The sequence below is a fragment of the Solanum tuberosum genome, unplaced genomic scaffold, assembly GCF_000226075.1.
Source record: "Solanum tuberosum cultivar DM 1-3 516 R44 unplaced genomic scaffold, SolTub_3.0 scf00747, whole genome shotgun sequence".
NCBI lineage: Eukaryota > Viridiplantae > Streptophyta > Magnoliopsida > Solanales > Solanaceae > Solanum > Solanum tuberosum.
The window spans coordinates 120,222-128,534 of NW_006239677.1; positions in this window are offsets into that span (position 1 = coordinate 120,222).

Here is an 8,313-nt window from a genome sequence, read left to right on the forward strand (position 1 = left end):
TCCTTTTTCAAATAGGATTAAGCCATGAGCCTTTGGCTGGAACATGAGCAATAGCCCAACAAACTCCTCCTCCAGCCAAGGGGCCAAATGGACTTCTAGTGGAGGAACTCTTGACAGACTTCATGTCTGCCACACTTCTACAAAACTCATGCTTGTCTACAATCACCACTTTTGTAAGCATATCTGAAGGATTGTCATCACTGTGTATCTTCTCAACCTCAAATAATTTTTCCTCCAAGGCCATTCTAATCCAATGATATTTTCTACTAATATGCTTGGACTTAGAATGAAAGGTAGAGTGCTTGGTGAGATAAATAGCACTTTGATTATCACAAAATAAGACAAACCTTGATTGTTCAAAATCAAGATCTTTGATAAACTCCTTCATCCAAAGCAATTCTTTGGCACCTTCAGTGATGGCAATATATTCAGCTTCTGTGGTAGATAAAGTTATGCACTTCTGAAGTCTTGATTGCCAAGAAATAGCTCCCCCTCCAAAACTGGCCAAATAACTAGAAGTGGATTTTGAGTTATCAAGATTTCCTCCCAAATCAGAGTCTGTGTAGGATACAAGTTCAGACTTTCCACTACCAAAGCACAACTCCATATCTGAAGTACCCTTCAAATATCTTAGTATCTAATTCACTGTAGCCCAATGTTCTTTTCCAGGATTGGAAAGAAATTTGCTAACGATACCAACAACATGTGCAATATCTGGTCTAGTGCAAATCCTAGCATACATCAAATTACCAACCGCGGAAGAGTATGGAATACTTGACATCTCATTCTTCTCTTCATTAGTAGATGGACTTTGGGTCGTACTCAACTTAAAGTGTTTAGCAAGAGGTGTACTAACCACTTTTGTCTCTGTCATGTTGAACCTCTTGAGTACTTTCTCAATATACTCCTTCTGGGATAGTGATAACTCTTTCTTGTGTCTATCTCGATGAATTTGTATGCCTAAGATCTTCTTTGTTGGCCCTAAGTCCTTCATCGCAAACGATTTCCTTAACTCTTTCTTAAGGACTACAATTCTAGATTTATTTTTGCCAACAATCATCATATCATCCACATAAAGTAGTAAGATAATAAAATCATCATCAGAGAACTTCTGAAAGAATACACAATGATCTGAAGAAGTTTTCTTGTATCCCTGATTTTCAATGTTAGATTCAAACTTCAAGTACCACTGCCTTGGAGCTTGTTTCAAGCCATACAAGCTCTTTCTCAATTTGCAAACATGGTTTTCTTTTCCTTTAACTATGAAGCCTTCGGGTTGCTCCATGTGGATCTCCTCTTCTAAAATCACCATGAAGAAAGGCAGTCTTGACATCCATCTGCTCAACCTCTAAATCTAGACTTGCGGCTAAGGCTAAAACCATACGAATAGAGGACATTTTCACAACACGAGAGAAAATTTCTGTAACGACCCGAGAGCACCCCCTAGTCGTAACACGGTGTACTCGACCTCTCAGAGGTCTTATACAAGCCCTTAGCATATCATGAACATTAAAGCATATGAAAATAGCGGAAAATTTAAAACTTTTCTTTACAATCGAAGTCTTCATAAAACAAGAGGGAGTCTATGATACTATGTCCCAAACCATCTATAACATTTAGAATAACAACTCTTTCATAACAACTTAGGGACACGGCCCTTACACAAGTCTAAAGACATAAAACATAAAGACATAATGACATAAGTGTACGAGATAGGTTCATCCTCGAAACTATGAGGACTCCCCAAGTCTTCATTACCAAGCTCCTTAGAAACCTAACTTCCAAGCATGAGACATCACATCACCAAACCCTACACTTTGTAAAAATGTAGAAAAAATATGGGTTAGTACAACACACGTACTAAGTATGGAAGTCATGCAAGTAAATGTCACGACCCGATTTCTCAAGTCATGATGACACCTACTATAACCCACCAGTAGGTAAGCCAACCCGTAACCTGGAACAACAAGTAATGGGCCTGAGGGTAGAAACTAAACAAGAGTAGGCAAATAACAATATAAACAGGCGGAAGCAAACCAAAAACATATATACAAATAAAGATCCCTCCCAGAACCTGGAAGTCACTAGTATAGAGCTACTAACAAAATGAGTACAAGTCCCAAAAATGGACAACAGAGACTGGACTGTCTCGAAAGGTAAAAGACAAGTCTATATATACAGATGGAGAGTGAAATAGTAGCAAACATTGTGTGCTCACTCCCATCTCCGGATCAGTCTGCTCCAAGCTCGATCAACGCTGGCTACTAGTGCCCGGACCTGCATCACGAAATAGATGCAGAGCGTAGCATGAGTACCAAAACAACAGGTACCCAGTAGGCATCATAGGCCGACTGAACTTGAAAAGTAAAGGCAATATGAAAAGAAGGAATAACACAAACCGAAGTCAAGAACTAAAATCTAACTAACAAGGGAATACACACGAGTGTACAAAGAACTAACTAAAGTAATCTATAAGCTAACTACACCTAACTGGGCCCCCATAAGCCCAGAAGGTACACTCGTGCGCAAGTTAAATAAAAACCCGAACGGACCCCCATAAGCCCGACGAGTACACAAAATAACTATAACTAAAGAGAATTGCATAAAAGAACCCAAGAACGAAGAACACGAATCAGAACCTCAACCCTAATTAGTAAAATCTGACAGTATGGAGGCCGGACTTCGAACCGGATGCTCACCAGAAGTACCCAAGTAACCAAACACAAGTAACAAGTATAAGAGGCCGGAACTCTAACCGGATGCTCTATAAAGGTGCCAACGTAGCTGTTGAAAGAGTCCCAATCGATCCATACACATAAATGTCCGTGAAACGCCGTCCACACATAGCCAATCAATGAAAGTCCTTGGAACCAAATTCAAATCGCGAAGTAGAACTAGTGTCGCCGATGTAACTCGTGAAACCGTAACATCGGGGAAAATAAGGATAACTATAGTCGGAGAAAGAGTATCGCCTAACTAAGGCCCAAACTATCAGACTCAAGTCTGCTACACCAGTCCACAGGGATCTAAGCCGGACGGGCGACGTCGAAGCAAAACTAAGGCCTATTGGAACCGAATAATGTATTTCTGAGGCAAACCCTAGTCAAACCTAAACTAAGGTCCAACATTCTTCGAATAAAAAATAATTAAGCATGCAAGCACTCCACATAGCGAGGAGGGTCCGTTAATAACACAAAGCATGCTCACAGTTACCCGATAATTCCCGAAATAGGCCGAAAACATGATTTCTAATCACCTATGCATGATTCAATAACTACCCAACCCAAATCCCAACTAATCAACATGCATTCACATTCTCGAGCTCAATCTAAGAAAGGGAAAAACAAGTATAAGAGGTCAGAACTCTAACCGGATGCTCTATATAAGTATCTGAGCAATAGAGGCCGGAACTCTAAACCGATGCTCTATATAAGTAACTGGGCAATAGAGGCCGGAACTCTAACCGGATGCTCTATAAAGGTGCCAACGTAGCTGTTGAAAGAGTCCCAATCGATCCATACTCATAAATGTCCGTGAAACGCCGTCCACACATAGCCAATCAATGAAAGTCCTTGGAACCAAATTCAAATCGCGAAGTAGAACTAGTGTTGCTGATGTAACTCGTGAAGCCGTAACATCGGGGAAAATAAGGATAACTATAGTCGGACAAAGAGTATCGCCTAACTAAGGCCCAAACTATCAGACTCAAGTCTGCTACACCAGTCTACAGGGATTTAAGCCGGCCGAGCGACGTCGGGGCAAAACTAAGGCCTATCGGATCCGAATCATGTATTTCTAAGGCAAGCCCTAGTCAAACCTAAACTAAGGCCCAACATGCTTCAAATAAATAATAATTAAGCATGCAAGCACTCCACATAGAGAGGAGGGTCCATTAATAACACAAAGCATGCTCACAGTTACCCGATAATTCTCGAAATAGGCCGAAAACATGATTTCTAATCACCTATGCATGATTCAATAACTACCCAACCCAAATCCCAACTAATCAACATGCATTCACATTTTCGAGTTCAATCTAAGAGAGGAAAACCGTAGCCTACCTGTAGGCCAATCACACGAGCTCCAAAATAACTTCTCCGGAGCTTTCCCTTTCCGAACGTCCTCGAAACGCTGCCCCGCTATCAAAAATAGTATCGCAATGTTATTACAGTCGTTTAGACACCAAAATCACAACAAACGGAGACGGGTCAATTTTGGAGTCAAAACAGGAATCGTGGGACCCGTGCAGAAAATTTCGAAATTAACCTCAAAAGTGGGTCCTAACCAGTTTTCCCAGCTCATGTCCCAAAATGGGACACAATTCGGGGCTCGGGAACAACACAATATCAACATGCAACTAAAACCCAAATTTTCTCAAAAATTAGAAATGGAACAGCAGTGAATTTACAAAAAACGAGCGGTCTACAGTAAAATCTGACAACACCACAATGTTTTCCTCGAAAAACCACTCAAGATAGCCTCAAAAATCACCAAAATCGGATCTAAAATGGCTAAGAAAACAAGTCTCAAAATTTCCAAAATCAAGCTCACAAAAAGAGGTCTGGCAGCAGGTATTTTTCGAAAATTACCTCAAACGGGGACTCCAAATCACTATCCGAGGTCACCAACAAGTTGTCCTCGAAAAATCTCACAACTTTGCCTTTTGAATCGCCCAAATCGGTTGAGAGATGAGAGAATTATGAGGGTTTGAAATTTGGGAAATGTTGCTGATTTTCTGCAATTTATTGCAGAAAATCTGCAACATTTCCAAAACTTAAAATTCCGATGGGGTGTTCCGATCTCGTTCGGAACCCCGTGCACGCAAACGAGATATGCAACCATACCAAATTTGATATTCCAGACTGAACGGCGCAGTCGAAATTTCCATCAGAGGTCATTTCGATAAAAAGTAGGTCCCACTTCCAAAAGTCATTTTAAGTCAAAACCAACAAAAGTGCTCGGAAAGATATTGAAAACCTCCAGACACAAAAGAAGGGTCAATCTAGACCAAACTCGACATTCCGAAGCTAACCACGCTGACGGAATTCTCATCCGAGCGCGTTTACTCAGAATGTTGACCAAAGTCAAACTTAAGCCAAATTTCAAAGGCTAAAACGCCTAATCGCACCGACTCATAGTGAAAATCTCGAGAGTCATGTCGACCATGCTACTAGCCTAAAATGACCCTTCCGGAGCTGATGGAATCGTCAGAATTGGATTCCGATGTCATCTTCTTGAACTTTTGATCGAAAATGATCGTTCAAGGTTCATAAGCTCCAAAACACAAAAACTCGCACCAAGACCAAACGAACGACCATGTGACCGAACTGTCAGTCACAGCAAGTCATAAATGAATTGGGGTCGCTATAGGAACGCTCTAAACGACACACAGAAGGCAAGACACAGAAATGACCATGAGGGTCATTACAATATCCACTACTAAAAAGGACTTTCGTCCGCGAAAGAAAGGATCAAGAAGTACCTGAAGGCTCAAACAAGCTGGGAAACTTCTCTCGCATCTCCTGCTCGGTCTCCCAGGTAGCCTCCTCGACTGGACGATGCCTCCAACGGACCTTAACAACAGGAATGGCTCTCGAGCGCAATCTCCTCACATCTCTGGCTAGAATGGCAACTGGCTCCTCTACAAATGTCAAACGATCATCCAACTCGACTGCATCATACTGGAGCACATGGGACTCATCAGGAACATATCGTCGCAACATCGAAACAATAAACACTGGGTGGATGGCCGAAAATACTGGAGGTAGGGCCAACTCATAAACAACCTCCCCAACTGTCCAGAGTATCTCAAAAGGCCCAATGTACCTGGGGCTAAGCTTGCCCCGCCTCCCAAACCTCATCACGCCCTTCATGGGCGACACACGAAGGAATACCCGGTCACCAACAGAAAATCTCAAAGGTCGACGCCTCTGATTCGCATAACTCTGGTGCCTACTCTGAGCCGTCCTGAGCCTATCTTGAATCACCCTCACCTGATCCAGGGCCTCCTGAAGCAAATCTGTACCACGCGGCCTAGGCTCTGTAGACTCAAACCAACCAACTGGAGAGCAACAACGCCTACCATATAAGGCCTCAAACGGGGCCATCTGAATACTAGAGTGGTAGCTGTTGTTGTACGCAAACTCCGCCAAAGGCAAGAACTGGTCCCACTGACCTCCAAAATCCATAACACAGGCCCGCAACATATCCTCAAGGACCTGAATAGTACGCTCTGACTGACCATCCCTCTGTGGGTGAAATGCTGTGCTAAGGTGGACACAGGTTCCCAACTCCTCCTGAAAAGCACTCCAAAAGCTGGAAGTGAACTGTGAACCCCGATCTGAAATGATAGAAACAGGCACACCATGAAGACGAACTACCTCCCGAATATAGATACGAGCCAACCTCTCAGCACTGAAGGTAGTATGAACAGGAAGGAAGCGTGCTGACTTGGTCAATCGATCCACGATGACCCAAATGCTGTCAACACCTCTAGAAGTCCGAGGCAACCCCACAACGAAATCCGTAGTGATACGCTCCCACTTCCACTCAGGAATGGGTAATCTCTGGAACTCGCCACCAGGCCTCAAATGCTCGGCCTTTACCTGCTGGCAGCACAAGCAACGGGAAACAAAGTCAGCAATATCTCTCCTCATGCCACTCCACCAGTAATGCTGCCTCAAATCACGATACATCTTCGCTGTGCCCGGATGGATAGAGTATCTAGACTCATGGGCCTCAGAAAGTATCAACTGTATCAAATCTCCAACTCTCGAAACACAGATGCGGCCGGCAAATTTCAACACTCCATCAGGATCTAAGGTAGCCTGACCACCATCACCCGCTAACACTCGATCTCTAAGGGCCACCAAGGTATCATCCTCAAACTGGCAACCACGGATCCTATCAAGCAAAGAAGACTGAACTCCCATAAAGGCCAAGACGCGTCTAGAATCTGAGATATCCAACCGAACCATGCTATTAGCTAAGGACTGAATGTCCAAAGCTAAGGGTCGCTCCTCAACAGATAAGAAGGCTAGACTACCCATACTCACTGCCTTCCGGCTCAAGGCGTCCGCTACCACATTCGCCTTGCCCGGATGATAGAGAATAGAGAGGTCGTAGTCCTTCAGGAGCTCAATCCAACGACGCTGCCTCAAATTAAGGTCCCTCTGGCTCATGATGTACTGAAGACTCCTATGATCGGTATAGATCTCACATCGAACTCCATACAAGTAGTTCCCGGATGGATAGAGTATCTAGACTCATGGGCCTCAGAAAGTATCAACTGTATCAAATCTCCAACTCTCGAAACACAGATGCGGCCGGCAAATTTCAACACTCCATCAGGATCTAAGGTAGCCTGACCACCATCACCCGCTAACACTCGATCTCTAAGGGCCACCAAGGTATCATCCTCAAACTGACGGCTGCGAATCCGATCCAACAGAGATGATTGAGCATCCACATAAGCTAGTACACACCGGGAATCAGAGATATCAAGTCGTACCATGCTATTAGCTAAGGACTGAATGTCCAAAGCTAAGGGTCGCTCCTCAACAGATAAGAAGGCTAGACTACCCATACTCACTGCCTTCCGGCTCAAGGCGTCCGCTACCACATTCGCCTTGCCCGGATGATAGAGAATAGAGAGGTCATAGTCCTTCAGGAGCTCAATCCAACGACGCTGCCTCGAATTAAGGTCCATCTGGCTCGTAAAGCCATTAAAACATGCTTAAAAAGGACATTTAGTTGAAACCATGCTTTATGCACATTTTGAACATCATCTTGAAAGAGTTGGAGAATCACAAGTCACAAGCAATTCACATATAGTTCATCAAAGCACAAAGGATAATAACATCACCATAAGTATAGTCTCTAAACCTAATCTTAATACAATATTACTCATTACAAGACATACTACTTATGCATATTCAATCATTAAGATCATTACATCATACTATAAAAACAACATAATTCACCCTAGGTTCTACTTGTGCAATGCAGGTAGGGTCCATAGTCCTACCTACACTAAGTATTACCTTTGGATCACCATACTCATACTTATCATACATTAGTCTTATCCATTGGTCATATACATAGTAAGGTGACATTCACAAATATTAGTTCATATCAAGAAAAGTCAATCATTAACATAATACAATTAAAGCATGCATTATTCATAATCTTCATACTAAAATAGAACAACACAATTAAGGCATAATTCATGCAACATGTTCATATCATACATCTTAGTCATAATTCAAATAGTCCATATCATAGGTAAACCATCTTCATAATGATCATACATAA